This window comes from Rhyacophila brunnea, unplaced genomic scaffold (genome assembly GCF_057557595.1).
Source record: "Rhyacophila brunnea isolate RB1 unplaced genomic scaffold, BYU_Rbru_1.0 scaffold_123, whole genome shotgun sequence".
Taxonomy (NCBI): domain Eukaryota; kingdom Metazoa; phylum Arthropoda; class Insecta; order Trichoptera; family Rhyacophilidae; genus Rhyacophila; species Rhyacophila brunnea.
In genome coordinates, this window is record NW_028232778.1 from 288,531 (window position 1) to 308,730 (window position 20,200).

The window sequence follows — 20,200 nt, forward strand, 5'->3', positions numbered from 1 at the left end:
TTTATTCATGATAATACCAACCGTTGCAATATTATGTAACAATTGAGTTACTTAGATATTTATAATTGATATATGCATACATGGGCAGCTTTGCTCAAAAAACTATAAAAGCATAGTTTTGGTTTGAATAAATTCTAATTAACATTGTTGCGATAAAAAAAAAAGTTTTTTTATATGTTGAAATGTCAACAAAAAATACAAAAGCGTTCGGCTTTTTATTGGAATTCCCATGAATGAAGAAATATTGCATTTTTGTATAATCATAAACTATTACAAAAAAACGATAAAACTTTACTTGACTGAAATATTTGTAGTTTATAAAACACTAATTTTTGATGCAAATATGTTGTTTTTCTTTGTAATACAGAGTTTTAAATCCCTTTTTTTCAGCCAGTAAATTATATGATATGAGAGGTTACACTTAAAAAATGTCTTTAAAGTGCTGAGCAAGTCGTTTGCCGAATTTTTTAGCATATATATTTATTGATTTCTATGTATCGTGCAATAATATATAATATTTTAAATCCGAAAATATACGTTTTTAAAATTATAATCCATTCTTAATAGATACAATCAATATTAGAATGACTCAAGACTGTGTAAATATGAACATAAAAGATAATTTCGTGCTGGTTAACTTTATTTTCTTTAATTTACTAAGCTTATGCATAATCAAAGCTTACAGATTGCTAAATTCTAATAATGTACATAATTTACATTTTTTTACAAATTATCAAAGTAAAATAATCTATTTTATTATGAATTACATATTTAAATTGTTAAAATATTATATTTAAGCTCATTAAGGATAGAAATAATATGATCATGGATTTATTATAATGATTTTTATCTTGATTTAAAATACTAAATTGTATAGCAAAAAATATATATCTGATTCGATATTACAAAAAAAACATTTTTAATTAAGAAAAAATATGAAATTTATGTCGCAAGAAACATATATGCTGGAATCATCAACTTAAAAAATTTTTAAATTATATAAGTTCTATAAATTAATAATATTAGACAATTCTAAACATTGATGATAGCTTTTATTCAAATGAAGCACTTTCTATTTGTAAACTGAAAATTATGAGAAGTGCCAAATATAACTTTAAACTTTTATAATCTAAAAAAGACTAGGTTGGGAAATTTATGTACTAATCAAAGATTATTCTTTTTGGAGGCTACTACACACATAAAATAATTCATTTTCTTTTTATATGAAAACTAGTGTGCTTTACTATATTCTGTAATATATTTTATAAGAATATATGATCATTGTGGTTTTTTTTGTTTGAAAATTGAAAAAAATCGACATATATAATGATAAGGCAATTTTTTTCTATAGATTTACAACTAAGAAAGGCAAAATATAAACGATAAGAGTACATTTGCACATGCAATAGTTTGAATCTAGGTAATTCATATGCTTTGTATTACGAAAATAAAGCTATTCTGATAAATTATTATATAGTTTATATGATTCTTTGGTCGAATCTTAATTCTTGTGAGAATTTTATATTTTATAATAGCATACTATAGTTATCTAGCAATGATGTTAAGGGCGTAAAATTTCAGAGCTTTTTATTTTATTTTGTTCGTTTTATATTAAAAAAATTTTGGGCATGAATAAGTTTGAACCTAAAGATGTTGTTTTCATGCTAATATATTGATTAAATTTATTTTTTGGAAATTAGGCACAATTGGCTGGCTAACTAACTTTGTCAACGGCAACAAAATATATTTTTTTAATAATTTGTCCAAAAATTGCCAGATTAAAGAAAGCTGTGGTGGTGTGAACTAGTATTTATAATAAAAGCAAATCATGTAAAATTAAATGTTTCGAAAACTAACTTATAAATCATAATCGCAACATTTGAATAAAAATTAGTTTTTTAAAATGAAAAATTTATTATATCTAATTTATTCCTGAAAGATTTTTTACTTTAATAAGCAGCAGAAACCAAAAAATTTAGATTGTTGTCCATGAAACTTTTTTTTGAGGAAATATAATTATGCAAAAATACCATATACGAATAATGATGCCTTTATATTTATTTTACCCATTATTTATAAATTTTCTTAATAGCATTTTTATGTAGAGGTAAATTTTTATTATATAATGTTTAAATATAAAAAAATAAAGGAAATTTCTGATTAAATATACTACGTAATGTTTAATTTCTTTCGACATTGTATATCGTTCTTTGAATTTAAATTTTCTGTTTTTGTCAAAATAATCGATGATTTTGTGATTTAAACATTTATTTTGTTTTTTAATTTAAAATCATACGAAATAAGTATTATTTATTATTATTTGCTTATAAGTTTGTATACTGACAGATTATGTTTTTTAGTCTAATATATTAATTATTTTCGTGATGAATGTAAATTGTTTTCACATAAAAATTTAAATCAAATAGCAAATTATATTATCATGAATCAATGAAATTTGTAGCTATGAAATAATATATTTTGTGTGTTATACAATTTTCTGCAATAAAACCTAACTTTCATTATTTAAAAATATTTTCGATTTCATTTATATTTTTAAAGCTTGTAGTACCAAAAATAATATTTCAATCGTTCCGAGTCATCTTCTGAAACTTATATAATTTTTCATCATAAGAAAGTTATTTATTTATATTACTGGCTATTTTTCTATTTTATAGCCTTTTTCAATTCTTTAACTTGTTTCTTATACACGAGGTATACAAATATTTTTATAAATTTTGATAAAATCTTACATACAATTTTAAAACGTTTATATTCCTTATAAATTTTTTCATGGAGTTTAGGGTGTATCTATTCAATAAAATATATATTTCCTCGAATTTCTCAGTATGTGATAAAATTTAATTCATCCCAAATTTCAGATATTAAAACTATCGCATATTATTGCTTTTTTTTACTGTTAGATATTAAATATAAATTAGACAATATATCTAAATGATTGCGCCACTATAAAACTCTTTTTCACATTTTACACATTTTTAAAGTTGATCCTTTCTGCACAAAGACTATATCATAAACAAACATGTATTAATGCATACTAGATGCAAGAGATATCGAAACACACATTGGTAGAACCATGTTAAAAACAATTTATAAAATCTCAAAATATAATTATTGTGACGCGAAACAACTTTACTCCTTTTCAAATCTCTGCGCATCTATTTATAGCAAGAATGATATCACGAGCGATGTCTTAAACAAAACTACGATCAAAATAGGAAAATATATAATCTAAAAAATTGCAGAACAAATAAGTTTTTTTTATGTTGAGTAACTATAATAATATAATATAAGATAAGACGAGAGCGATAAATGCTGCATGATTAATCTAATTATATTAGAAATGTAAAAGTTGCCGTGCAAATAAAAAAAAGTGGGATTTAAAAGCAAAAAATATATTAAATGTGTGCATTGAGCTACATCTATCAAAAGATCAATATTTATCAAGCCACGGATTATATCATACTGAAATTCAAAATGAAGCGATGAAACAGCAGCTTTAAATACTATAAACCGCATATTTTTTGGTGTATTTATAATATCTAAAAAATATATTAGGCAAAATCTAATAAACTTAATCTTTTTAAAAAAATTTTAGCTTTTTTTCTTTCCAATGTAACTTTAGAGATACATGGTAATATTTGAGAAATGCAATCGAGGTGTAATCCATAATTTGTCTTATACTGCAGATTCGAATTTTTTTCGTAATTTAAACTGCCAGTGAATCTAAATCTTTACCACTAATTTTAAAATCACAACGTATATGATTTTTTATCTATGCTATTTATAAATATTACATTCCAACATTTTATGTCTTGTGTATCCGATATAAAAACAATATAAATGGATCTGTTAATTTATTTTTGTATCATTCAATTGAATTTTAGAAAATAAAATTTGGTTTTTTAACGTGGTTAAGTGTCTTTTGTTTTTCTTAAAGTGAATTTATTTATATATTATTAATTCACAGGTTTATGTATCAGTAAACTATCAAAGCCGCGAAAATTTTGTTTAGTGTAAATAAAATTTTTATAATTTAGGCAATATGTCTTTTGTCTTTCTCTCATGAAAGCTAAATTTATATTAAAAAAAGAGCTTGAATTTTCTTTAAATTGTAATTATCGTTTGTGTTTTCACAAATTCGATAATGAGATTAATGGTTCTAATCTGACCAAGTCAATATAATATTTCCAGTAGAAACATCTATATCATACAAGAAATGTTTTTGATCACTTGATCTTGAGCTTGCATAACGTGAAGGTTTTTATAGCCCAATATTTTCAGTATTTTTAAATCCAAAATAATTTTACATTATGCATATACCAATATTGTTTTATGTATTGCTTGCATCTTAGCGGCAATAATGATTGTTTGATAGTTTATCAATGACCCATGAATAAATAGTATTCAAAAATACAATCGTTTATTAACGAATCAAAGTCAAATAATGCAAATATAACCATCACCACGCTTATTTTTTTATGTTTGGAAATTGGTATAGGTACCAAGTGATAAATGTATAGAAATATCCTTGTCAAAAGTTAAAAAGGGAATGCTCTAATTAATGCACGTTAAACTCAAAGTTGGCAAATTGGTGCAAAATAGAGTGAAGTTTGATACATTTTTCGATGATAAATGCTTTATCAGTAGAAATAAAAAATATTATATTCATTAGTTATTTAGGCACATGCTTTCAAATATTAGACAGATAATATTTTTAAACAAATTATGCCAATCAAAAGTTTGAGATTAGAATACGATTAAAAATTCAAAGAATAATCATGATTATATATTTTGTGGACCAAAGAAGTTATTTCATTTAGAATATATAAATTGATTTAGCAAAAAGTTATGTGTTTCATTAATTTATATTACTTACTTTGCATTTAATGGTTAATTTTTTGTTATGTAAATATTACAAACGAAATAGAAATGTTCACTCGAAAATCAAATTGTTGTTATTGAATTGTGAAATTAATTTTTATGCGTCTAAGTCGAATTCGGGACAAATTACACACAATGATCATAAAAATATATACCATGAAGCATATTTCCATTGGTAAAACATGACTGAGCAAACGCCATTTGTCATATTTTCAGCGCACTTTCACTTTATTTAAGATGGCTGCACATTACGCATAATAAATAAAAAATTTATATTTTATTTATATAATGTAATTCTGTAATTTACACTGTAATAGTTGCAACTTATTAGGAATGAAGTGTAAATTACTATTGCAGAAACTTAGGCAAACATGAAATTTTCATGATATAAATATTGTAAAATGATCTGATGACTATCGAAGTATACACATGATATCAAAAGGATGCAAATTAATATTTTATTTTGCGAAACAGTTTTAAAGAACAAACAAAAGAAGGAAACTGGATATATTAAAAAAAACATGCAGATAAATATATTAATATAATAAAAATGACATAAAGATAAATAAATTAATATAATAAAAAAACATACAGATAAATATATAAATATAATTGCTGCACAAAAAGTTAATACCTACTCAGTAGTCAAACTTCAGTAAATTACAGAATATAAAACACCTAGAAACTAGTATACTGTTCAATTCATAGAGAAATAATAATTTACATGTAATCATTTTATAAGCTTAATATATTTTATTTTTAAAAAATTATATAGCATGATGCTATTTTGATGTAATTCAATGTATTTTGTAAATGAAAAAAGACAGTTTTCATTTTTAAATCTAAATTTATACTTTATATCGTTGGTAATTTTCTGGTCCGTTCTTTTTATTATATTTTTTAAGTTTTAGAAATAAACAGTGAATATATTGATTTCAATTAAAAAAATAAATATATCGGAATAAAATAAGCCGTAAGAAAACATAGGTGGTTTTAAAGATTTTAAAAAAATAAAAAACGATATAAAACTTAATTTATTCAACATATTAGAATCGAATCTATATTTTTTTTTGAATACAATCGATTTAAACGGTATATTTGGATAATAATTATAGATGTTATTTAATGAAAATATTTAAGAAATTTATTTAAAATATTAAATTGAAAAACAACACGAAATAGATTACACGGGGAGATCCGGATATAAAGATTTCTGACTAGGTAATTTTAACATGATTGAAAACTACTATTTATAAATGTTATGATTCAGATTTTATATCCTATATTCATTCTTAATAAAAGATGCGCAATTTACATAATTTTATACTTTTATAAAAATACAGATTTAGACTTTTACCTCAAGATTTTTTTATTGTAAAATCGATGAATAATTTTTACTTACGCCATGATTGAATCTTTCTCATATAAAAAGAATCATTTATAAATCAAATGTTTTGGTTATCTTGGGATCTAAAATTACTCTCAAATTCTAGTACATATTACTTTTTTATATTTAACACTGATAAACTTAGTTAAGTCTTATAAAAAATAATTTAAAACTAAAACATCAAATGTAAAAGATTTCCATTTTTTTAATGTCAGTTTAACTCATATCGATAAATATATATATAACTATCATAAAAATTAAAGTAACCATGAAAACCAAAAAATCTAATTGAATGTATGTTGATATACCAATATTTTATAATATATATGTTTTAAGGGCGAAAAAACACCATTTCATTTAACTTTTTAGCTAAACCATTTGAAATATAGGTAAATAATACAAATGCTAAATTTAAAAAATATAATTATCGAGGTAATGAATATTTTTTTGCTTTGTTATCTACTATTTTACTTTTTTTCTTAAAAAATCAAAGAAAAGCTTTGCAATTTTATCTTTATATAATCTTAGATATTTTTTGATATTGTTGTGATAGCCAAATTTAAACTATTCAGTTTGGGTTTTTATCGATGACAGTTCACTGTATTTTTATTAATATTTAAAAGTAACGTTTCGAAAATTTTAATAAAGTGGGAAATAAAATCTTACAGCTATTTTTAGGACACATAAATACAACCAAAATCATGATTTTTTTTTGATTGCATGAATCTTATAATTTAGTGTTGGTATTAGAATTTTTACTAAAATACAGCGATTTATGTATAAATATAATAAAAGAACACATAAGAAATGTAAGTTTTGAAAAGTTTTATATTGAAGAATAAAAAAATAAATAATATACAACAAAATAAAGTTTATAGATATGATTTTAGGGGTGTTCGAATATAGTTTACAACTTTTATCTTCATACTGACTAATTGGTTATCATTTGTTCTTATCAGCCTTGAATTATAATTAAAACTAACCCGAATATTACATATGCATAATTATGTCGTTTTATTGCTAAGAATTTATTTTGCCTCTTTTTTATTGCATATTTTTACAAAATTTAAAATAAAATATATGGATAAAAATTTTTCTTGCTATTTTTTAAAGTAAAGCATCACTAATCAAATGATTAGTAAATTTTAACCTAGTATCAAAGGATAGTGTATAATTATGTTCGTAAATTCAAACAAACTTTGATTGATTCACATATAAACCGTAATATTGCTTTTGAACTAACAAGAGTATTCTAGCACAATTTAGTCATTTTTTAGATTATTTTTGTGTAAATACAGATAAAAAAGCCATAAAATAGAAGCTAGTGATCTTAACCGTTCTTTTATAAATACATTTAAAATTTTAGATCGAACAAAAATTTTCTAACGCCTTGAAAAAGCAAAGATACCAAATATTAATGCCACAAGAGCCACACAAATTCAATTCTTCATATATTTGTGCATAAAAAATAATGTTACTTTGATAGAAACATCTGCACATTATAAAGAACGCCTAAATTTATGTGGCTTATCATGATTTTTAAATTCAAAAGAGAATAAACATATGCTTATTACATGAACTTTAGCTAATTCTCTTTCTTTTTTGACTAGAAAATCTTATCAGGTTTTTAATTTAGCCCATTATGCATTTTCAGGGTGTAAGTTATGGTAAAAGCGTTGATCTTGATTATAAATCTGTTGGTAATAATTTATCATAATTATAAAAATTAAAGCTTGTATAAGATGTTTCTTGATCTTAGATACAAAATTTTAAATATAAAATGGCTTTGGTATAAATTATGTGATGTATATGCAGTTGTTCTTTTCTAAAAAATACTTTGATATTATCAAAGGTTTTATTGTCTTTAAATATGAGAATAAAGCCAAAAATCAAATTATAACATAGCTAAATACAATTTGAATACAAGATATATGATAAAAAACTTCAATGTATCAGACATTCTATATTTGTGTGTGAAAAAATAACAGTATAATAGGCTTACTTACAATTCACTATACCTGATTGTAATGATATTATTAGATAAACACATTATTTATATAAAAAGATAGTAGATGCAGCAAAAAAAAATTTTAATTGTATCTATATTGTCTCTTAGGGCAACGAAGGGGCGTGTATACACCCAGACACGACAATTTTACATATTAATATATAATATAGGCTTTTAAAGAAGAGTGAAAAAATGAATTTGTTAATTTATTTGGATTACCTAAGCAGAATTTATCTTCTAATTGATTTAAAAGCATCTTAATTTCATTGTTGTAAAGTAGCGTAGATACATAAATTAATCAAACCCTAACTTTATAATATATATAACACGCCGGATTTATATTTCAATGTTTACATAAATATTTTTAGTTGATTTTGCAAATATGTAAAATTGATAATAACATGATTTTAACAAAGATGTATGACGTAGTAGAAATTTGGAAACATGAGAGTATTTTTTAAACACGATTATATTGAAAATGATACATAAAAAGACACCTCATTGCATTTTATACCGTAAATATTACTTTAGGTTTTTAGAAATAAATATAGTCTATATTTAAATTTGTAAACTTCACTCATATATCAATGTGTACATTAGTAGCTAAAACTGCTCTATTTTCCATTACATAGGCTCACAGATAAAAAAACATTTATTAAATTTTTTATACTACAAAATATAGAATTAGATATTGAAAATATGAAGATAAAATAGAAAAAACGCCATATAGTTCTCTAGTTCAAATATTTACTATCGAATCAGCCATTAAAATTAAAATAAATAATATAACTGGACGTTCCATAAACACAAGTTATCAAACATTCTTTTTATGACGTTGAGGTATAGTTTCTTTGTTTTATATACTTAAATAATATTGATTCACGGGATTTTATATCTCAAGCATAAATAAAGGGCATACTAAAAGGGTTTTAGATACTATAAGCAAGAAGCACACTATATTTTTCATGCAAAAAATTGCGTAAGCGCAATAGAAGAAATTCAAAAAATGCTTAAAAGATATTAAAATAAAAAGGATGGTACGCTAGTTTATGGAAATGAAAAATTGATAGAAAAAAATACAAAGAATTTATTGCCAAAAAGATGGTGATTATTTTCCCATGAATAATAAAATAAAATAAATGGGAAAAATATAGACCTAATAAAATAGTTAGCCTATCTTAAGAATTTACAAATTCTTTAAATAAAGGTAGAGAGGGTGATTATATTTTGAATAGGTAAATCTGCATTTATTATATATTTAAGACGATAAAATCTTGCATAGAATTTGAATGTATACTACAACCAACTTGATATCTGGAAATATAGCTACTATAGAATATTAACATAAAATATTTTATGGGTAGAGATGCTAGTGAGAAGTAAAAAATTAAGGCAATGGATTCTTTACTAAAAAGTAAAAATGCTCGATTAATGCTTGCCTGAATTAAATATCGATATAAATCCACCTTAAGACATGTATTTTATGTTTCTATTGTATTTAAAGCATGACTATTTTCTAAAAAAAAGCACATATAATGTTAAAGCCTATATTTTTTTTTCTTATTAAAAGAATATACTCGCGTATTTGTCTAGTTTAAGGAACAAAAAGAGGCAAAAACCGATGTATAATTTATTAAACGCAACATTGATATAAAACATGCGGGAATTTGATGACAATCTTTGATAAAATTCTGCTGAAATACTTCAACAAAATGCACATTATATTAATTGTATATATAGAACAATAATATAACCTTACAGAAAATTTTAAATCTAGAAACTTAAAAAATTCGATATGATATATTTTCAATTATTTGGAAATCTATAGAAATCAGACATATCTAAATACAGCTAAAAACGAGCATATTGTATATTTTAACCATTAAAATTTTCTATGGGAATATGAATAAATCAGATAAACAGGTTTTTAGGAAATTATACCATAAAAAGTAGTTAAAAATGCCGAAGTCGTAAATGAAAAATTATTGTCAACATTTCACAAAAGCCATAATAATAGAAATATAAAAAAGAGAAATAGTGTTTTTAATATTTATGCATCAAGAAACGTAATTTGACATAAAAAGTAAACAGCTATAAATGAACCAGGGCTAATAAACAGCCCACGATTTAATCATAGAAAACAAAAGATGGAAGAATTAATGATACAGACAAAATTTATTGTTTTTAAATTAAGATAGTATACGAAAATGTACTATATATGACCTAGAAAATCTATTGTGGCAGCACAGGCGATATACATGGTATAAAAAAGCAAAAAAATCTAAATTTTATGGAATAAAATTATTAAGCTAACTTAAATATATTCAATGGTCAAGTATTTCAGCTAAGAGAGACTTTATTGAAATTTTCATTTTTGTAATAGACGAATCTACAGGAAAACAAAATTGTAAATTAATAAGTGGTAATTATTTAGAACTGCGTAGATTATGCATTTTAGTTTTATTCTAAAGACATATGTATCAAAACAAAGTTGGATAATAATAATTTTAGTTCCAATTTCACCTTCAAGTTCTTTAAAAGCAAAGAAAAGTGAAGACATTGTATAAATTTGCACTTATGAGCAATAACTGTATTCAAAGGCTATGTTTGTAGAGATACGGGATATCATACATATTTTGATTATTTTTAAATATTCATCAATGTGAATAAAGAAAACCCATCACAAAATATATAATTCATGAAAAAAGGCAGCAGGCACTGCGTATGAAAGCCAAATTATTAGATTAAACAAAAATATCTGACTATATTTTTCCTAAATTTTCTCAATACACTTTTCTATAGAAAAGAAATTGTAAAATGACTTTTATAACAGAATTATGGATTATTCAAAAATAATTTAGATATAATAACCCCGCGACGAGTTAAAGATAAAATTTTGATGCATATTTAAATTAAAACTTTGTTATAAAATATTAAAATTCTTAATGATTACAAATCACTGAATTTATAGATCATGCATTTACATTGGTTAGCATAAATATAGTCTTTATAATAAGTTATTCTATAAAAAGACCAAAGCTAAACTCACTATAAAAACATATATAAAAATGTATAAACATATGAATACCAATATTTATACAAAGAGTAATACGTTTTACTAAGTATTTTATACAATAATATATTCAAAACTCTTAAATTCTATTATAATTAAACCAATTAAAAGACAATATCACACAAAATATCTACTTTATGAACAAAAAAACTACAAAAGCCGGCTAGATTTTTGTGTTTCTATATCATATTTTTTTCTTGTTCGATTATAAGAAATATAAATATTATGAACCTTTTAGAGAAGTAGATAATATGGTGAGCAAATGTAACAACAAACACGATTAACGATCATACAAGAAAACCGAAAAAATAGTTTTATGGATATATTATAGGTTAGTTTCTTCATAGTTTTCGTAAAAATAAAGATTTTAGAATCTTATTGAGAAAAAAATCAACCAACTTATTTTGATTTCAAAGTGTTAACAAGAACAAAGAAAGTCGTAAAAAAATATCAAGAAATTTACCTAAATTTATAATTTTAAAAAAATAGCAAAAATATTTATCAAAACAATTACAAAATAGGCTATAAAATTGAAGATTAGGAAGATGAAATGAACAAAAAATGTGCTACTAGCGTAAAATTTCTTTAAAGCACTAATTTTGACAAAACTGTTACTTTTATCGCTTTTAAAAATGGCATTATGTCATTATTCATATAAAATTCCGAATGACTCGAAGCAGCAATTTATTTGATGCAAAAAATTAAAAAAACTTCCGGATATATGTATCCAAGAAGATAAATCATGATGAGAGATTTCATAAACGAAAAGGTAAAGTATACAAGAACATCACAATAAAAATAAAAAATTGGGCTTTAATTAAGAATACCTTTTGTTTAAAAAAATTTCACTAATATAAATATCATTAAAAGCTGTAATTTCAATCGAATCTGAATTTATTGAATGCGAAACTGTGTCAAAATAAAGTTTAAATAGAATCGTATAACTATAAACGCGTAAATCTAAAATATTCAAAAAAAAATTCCTTTTTTTTTGCATCAAAGAATGTTCATATACTTTATGATTCGGTGTGGCCTGGAATACCTTTTCAATATCTTTAATTCAAGAGAAGGATTGCTTCCAATATATTATATTATTGCTTTTGAATTTATAATAAGGAAAATTTACACACAGTTATTGAATTTCTACATAGGTTCTAGAAAATATTGTGTTAGAAATTATTTTGTATGAAATAAAAAATATATGGAAAACAATAATCTTTCTATTCGTTAGTCTATAGATACATCATAATATTTTTTCATAGTATTTTTTTCTTAAAGAAACTCTCACACATATTTTAATGTATTTGTTAAATAAAAATATACGCATTTTCATCAGATATTGATAAAACCCTGTAAACTATATAAAAGCAAACAAATGTAATATTTTTAGTTTCAAAACTACATTATAAGGGCTCTTTTATAGTATGTATACTTGAAATAACGTCTTGGATTGTATGGTATAATATATGTTAACAAAAAATTATTCAAAAATATAGCCTAAAGTTTATATAATATATAACAATAAAAATCAAATCAATTTAAGTTTTGCCCATAAAGTTTACAATCAAAATCACAGGGTATAAATTCTATTGATAATTTGCATAAAATCTTACATCTTTAAAACAAAAAACATAAATACTGTTTTTGAACATAATATACCGATGATTATATACGTAATATTCTTTGCTGTGTATTTTTTATTTTTTTATTTTTTTTTGTCAAGGTTAGCGTTAATTTTCGCTCTTATAACCATTTTATTGGTTACAGTATATCACTATTTCATTTGAACCATCCGATAATAAATGCATGTATTCATGTTTTTTTATATTTTTATTTAGCATTTTGCTGTATACAAAAATTTATTTTCGTTTTAAATCTAGCAAATTACAATTTACACGGTTTTTTTATATATACTGCATCAAATAATTTTGGGAATCAAATTTTGATATATTTTCCTTCACTATAGCTTAATATCTGTGCTACTGATATAATTTTAAATTTTTTATATATTTTATTTTTGACAAATTTCATAAAAAAATTAAAGGTAAAATTATCACAAAATACACATGGACTCGATTTTATTATTTCAAAGAAAGTATTTGTGCCAATATTCTCTAATATGCAATGTAATTTAGGCGATAGGATCTAAATTGGTTTATTTTTTCAATGTTACTAATGTAATATAAGATAAAAGTAAAACCTATTTAAAAATTGTTTATGTGAATTATAAATACGAAAATTTATTTGATTTGTCTTTAAGTATTTTTTTTCTTATATTTTGCATCTGTGTAAAATTTTTTAAATCGGAAAAGATACAATTACCACGCATATAGTAAGAATACAATCACAAGGTTTTTGCGTATTTATTATAATTTTTTACGTTTATATAGCAAATAACTTATATTTACACCTTTAAGAGTATATTTGATTACCTTTGAGTCACTTATAAGGGTCATTTAAGGATTTAAAATATTAACGTATTGGTTATGCTAATTTTCTGCTACCATTTACAGTAACTTTATGAATTTGAAGCATAAAATTTTGTTTTATGCATTTTATAAGAATTTCATAAAATCATAATATATTTGTAAAAATATAAACAAATTGTATAATTTAATTGTTGCTTTTATGAAAATGTGTATGAATATTTTGTATATAGTTAGATTTACTAAATAAATCTAACGATGTATTATTCGAAAAATTCAAAATCTTGTTTACTGGTATAATGAATGCACATAAGAAACATATATATATGTTCTATTTTTTTCTTATTTTATAATACTTATTGTAAAATTAAACTATAGAATGCATTATTTCTAAAGAAAATTCTTTTTCCTCGTATACTTTTGCAATATAAATTGCTTAATATTACTAAATTTATTTTTATTTATTTGGAATAACAAAGACCGCAAGAATTATAGTATAACATAGATATAGAAAAATATTTATCACCAAGATAAAAGTTTCCGTTACTTTTTTGAACCGATCAAAAAAATTTTATAACAGCAGGAATACAGATATATAAAACTGTAGTTGTAAAATTGAACATAAAACCGCTCTTTATGATAAGAATAAATAACATGCATACAAGTAACAAAATTTTGAGTTTGTAATGCAATTTTGCAGGTCTATTCTATTTTTTACATACTAAAAACACAATTTTTTTTTAAAATTAAAGGTCTTTATCTTATTCTAGGCATGATACATATTTAAAAATATCCAACCCAATATTAATGTATTATATAGCAGGCGTTAAAAAATAGTTTCCGGGTTTATGCCAATCATCTGTATATATAGCTTTATCATCATAATAATCATTTACTATGTGCAGTTTTATATAAAAGATAAACATAGCCAGCCAAAATTTTAATTACCACATATCAATAGTCTTTATAAGTGAATTAATTAATATCTTGGATCTCTTAACAAATTTCGAATTATTTTTATGCTATTTACGCTATATTTAAAAAATTTCTTATCAACAAATAGATTAACATGATGCAGTATGTTCATTATGGGTTTGTTTTCGCTAATATATATTTTTACGCTGAAGCATAAAATACATGGTTAGATTTAGTTAGAAAATTTTTAATTGTCTCAATTACACCATGAGTGTATTTTCATTCATAAATTACACATATATATGCTTTTCTGATTTCTTAGTACCAAAAAAAGCGTTATTTACGCTAGGCAAATCATTATATTATTTAAACTATATACTTTTAAGGAAATATTTTGCATACTTCAAAGCATGTGTATATAAATAGACCTGCATTCTAGTGTAATATTAGTTTTTTAAATATAATTTTGTTTTTTATAGGCGTTAAATTATTTATCAGTTATGAAAATAAATACATGCCAGGTTTATTTTTACGTCAAAATAAAATTTATAAAATTATGGCGATCATATTGTGTATAAAAAAAACAAACAGTTGGAATCATTTTTATGCATAATATAAAATGTTTTCCTTTCTTAAAGTCAATAAAAAAAATTTTAACGCAAATATTGCATTATATTTCGTGTAATTTTATATTTGTCTATTTTCGCAGATAATAATTTTGTATAAATTACTGTGTGTTGTTTTATTATTTTCGCAGTAAATTTACGTAAAATATTTTTTGCTATTTTTTTTTATTTTATAATGTGCATATCTTCAAGGAATAAGAAAAAACTATTTTTTTTTTAAAGAAAGCTTATAAATAAAAATACTAAAAACAACTTAATATCTTCTATTCACTTTTTATATAAATCTATTTTCTTTTGTATTTTATTTTGTTTAGAAAACAATTTTTAAACGAAAACCAATGATCTAAAACTTACGATCAATACATCAAAACATTTTTTAAATATCGTATTAAGTGTGAATTTTTATTAATATCGATTAGATAATGTAATACTAAAATATTTAGTTTAGTAGCCAATTTAAACTATAAATATTTAGCTGGTAAAAAACATTTGCAGGATAAACATATATTCATTTTTTTAATTAATAAATTTCATAAATAGCAAAAAAAACTCAAATCAATTACCTTTCAGAAATACTGAGAAATAAAAATTGTAAGATTTTATTCCTGTATATGCGTTTTTATTTCATATTGGGTTAGTTTTGTGCTAAGGTAATATTATCTTTTATTGTGTTTGCAGAATGTAACATAAGCATCAAAACTTCTTAATAGTGTGTAAAGGCGTTTGAATTGATTTTTTTCTTATTTTAGTAGGTATACTTACGTTTTTAAAAAAAATCTTGCTGCTATATTCCTGACTAAAAACACTATTAAAATCCAGTAAATTATAAACAAAAGATATAATCTAGATACAGTACTATTTAGATGTGATAATCCGATCAATACACAAAATGCTAGTTACAAAGTATAAAAGTTAAATTTTTTCGCTATCTAAAAAATATATCTAATATATAAAATATTATAGACCTAACTGGGTAGATTGATAAAAATTACGTAAATATGGTAATATTTATCGATGTTCAAATATACTAATTTTATATTCATATTTATCTTTTCTGGCTCAGTTTTTTGTTAAAAATCTTAAAGCTTAAGACAGGTTTTTAATTTTATAAATAATATAATATTTGAATTCGACAATACATATAAGTAATTACTATTTTATATAAAGTTACATATTTTTATGCCCCTATTTGTTTTCTATAAATCGCTTTAATAGATTTTTTTATTTATATCGCAGGCGAATGATTATTAATGGATGAAAAGAAGATTTACGATATTTCATTAAGGTATTTAATTATAGTTTAACATAATTTTTTAAGTTAAAATATTATGATATATATTCTTATGCATTTCAACTTAAAAATGATATGAATTTTATCAGCAATGTAATATTCTCGGTTATATAAGATTTGAATACAGAAATCATATTATACTAGTTACTATTGATGTAAAAGAGTCCCTAAAGTGCAAAATTTGAATTCAAAGAAATATATGTGTATCTTAATCTATTCTATATGTTTTAGATATTTAGTTATTTAAATCACGCTACATTCACCAATCTATGAGATCATTGTCAATTTTTTTCTTTTATATCTAGATAATCTCAGATAGGTAAAAATGCAAAATTAAAGATTCATATTATATATCTCATCTTATCTCAAACTAAAATTTTCACCAAACTCATATTTACATGGATAATACAATGATTAAACGTTTTTTTCTCCAATGAATTTGAAGCATATTTATCATATTTCTTTAGGAAATCAACTATGTTTTTGTTTTTTCACATATAGACGCCAATATGTATATAAAATTATGGTAACTGAATATATTAAATATTTATTTTTTATGCTTACTTACGTATTACAAAGCATTTAAGTATGTATATTATTTGTAATGTTCATTGATCAAATAAAAAATTTTAATAAATAAGGGTTTATATAGCTTGAAATAGCAATAAAATATCTTTTTGCTATAAACTTGTAACAATAATTTTTTTTTGGACAGTTGTATTCGAATTCTGGAAAAAATACAGACATATATAATTCATATTAAGGATTAGCCATCAAAATAAGTGATGGCAGATGATTTATATATTTTCGTATAAAAAATACTATTTGTCTACTTTAAAGATAATTCTACATGAATCTTATGACTTTTTATCATAATCTATCATTTATCTTGACTTTCTTTTAAGCGTATAACATTTATTTTACTTTAAAAACAATTTGTGTTGTTTAAGCGGTCTTTATATTATTATGTTTTTGTGAAATCAAAAAATACATTGTTTTGGTATGTTTTAAGAATGGCAATGTTTTTAAATGATTCAATTTAAAACTAGGGCTAAAAAATTGATTCTAAACAATATCTAAATGAAATATTGTATTACTCTGCGCTAAAATTATAAAAAATTTCGTAAGCTTCATCTTTAATGTTTAATTTCTAATATAAGAAAATATTTTCATAAAGTTGTATTTTTTACTACCCTTAAAATTTTTAACAACTAATGTTTGTTATATTTTGAATTTTTCAAATCTTTTATATATACAAAAAGATCTAAATTTTCAAGTTCTTTACAAATATATTTTTATAAAGCAAAAGCTTATATTTATTTTTGGTTTCAAAATTACGCATAAAAAAATTGGAAAATACATTTATCTGTATCATCTTATTGACCAAAAACCCATATTCTTATCGATTGGATAAGTCTAATTACAAAAATTTTAAATATTCTCGCAAAAATCAAAAAAAAATTATTTTATTGTGTTTCCATTATTTCTTTTATTGGCTTTTTTTCTAAATTTGAACATACAAATTTGAAAAGAGCTAAAGTTTTAATATTTAATGTGAAGTTCGATTTTAATTTATAGAAAAAAAGAGAATTAATTTAAATATAATAAACAAGTACTATCAAACGCTATTTTATTGCTTGGTTTACTATTTTATTTTCTGCGCCGTTATCTCATAGGTAATTCTGAGTCTGGATATAAATATATTGTTACTTCTTCAAAAGACCATAATAAAAATTTTATAATAGAAAAAAAAATATTGAGAACTTTGTGCCTTATCTGTATAATGTATATAATGCATTATGCTTTTTTTTATGATTTTGAAACTAACAACGCGCAAAAAAAAAGATACAAGACCAGCATAATATTTTAAAGAATTGGTTTATCACACTAACGAAACATTACTAAAAATTTATAAATAATTATAATACATTAGATTTTTTTAAAATAAAATAAAAAAATCCCTAATAACATATAAAAAAAATAGGAATACGTTTTATTAAAGTATATCAAATCTACTCACTTGATTTTAAAAGATCAAATCTCGTAACTTGCTGTAAAATACACATATAAATGGCTTTTTTTGTTATTTAACTGTATCAATTTATGGTCATTCTAAAGCCCGTGATTATTCTTAAGCCTTAAATGATATATTGAATCTAAAACTGTTAATCTATGATAAGAAAATTTTGAACACTGCAGTGTTTCCATATACGTCAAGATGTAAATCGAAAAGTGAATGTAAAAATATAAATTCAATGTTTGTAAAAAATGCATTTGTGCTACATTTATTATAATAACAGTTAAAATTATCTACATACTCAAAAAAATTTTAAGAACTTATTAAAAACTAGCGCGGGATGATATCTTTTATGTGTATAGAAGTTTTCTATAGAAAATATATTAAATTTTAACTTTCATAAGTATGCAAATTGTGATATTAGTTATTTTATTATTTTTTTATGGTGTTTACAATTCCGAATAGATAAAACATATTAGAACCCAGTATTCTTCAGTAGTTCGGTTAAATGATTTTACCATCTGTAAATTATATAGGTCTTTCAATGCTCTTATACAGAATCTGCATGATTTTATAATTTTTACACTAAGTTTTCTTACACCATTACTTAATTTTCATCTAGTGCAAGGTTTGTTTTATATTATAATAAGTTTAAGGTTTTGTTTGTTAAATATTTTCGTTTTAACTACAATTCAAGGAATATAAGGGTGCAATTTTCTTTTTATAGCACCATATAACTTAATAAACATCTTAAATTTTATATGCAAATATTAAACATCAAATACATCATGTAATATAGTTATGATGGCATTCGTATGTATTATATATTTTGGAAAGCTTTTGCAGCCAAAATACCGAAAAACGGCATACTTTTTTTGCTATAATGTATATAAACATGATCTATTTTCTTAGTCCATTAAAAAATAAAAAAAAATCTTTGCATGCAAGATTCATAAATATTTGAGCACGAAAATGCTGAACAGTGCGAATAAAAAGTTAATGTTTAATTTCATCAATGCAGATATATAATCTTTAATAATTGATTTAATTTTTTATTTATGGGTTTATTCTCTTTCATTGATTCCATCCATTGAGAACATTGCGCAACTTTTTGATGCATCTTTTGTCACATTGCCTAGATCTACCTAATTCATATTCTCTTCTTCTCTGAAATGAGATAGATTTAAGTGTCTTGTAGAGTGTGAGAGCTTGCATGCATACTTCTACTTTGTCCGAGATTTTAAACCCATTACATTCTTTATACGGAATTTTGTAACCACAAGTTCCCCAGTTATTACATAAGATATCTATATATAAATACAAATTTGCATTATGATCAGCAATTCAAATTAATTTTATTTATCAGAAGCTTATTTGTTAAATAATTCACGCTTGGTTATGAATAAATAAAATATCAAAATGAGTTGATTTAAAAAAATATTGTTTATGGTTTGTAAACAATAATAAGAGAACAGCCAAATTTTTCATGGGTACTAGTGCGCATAATAAATAAAATATTTAGGTTTTATATTTAAAATACAATTTTTATGTTTAG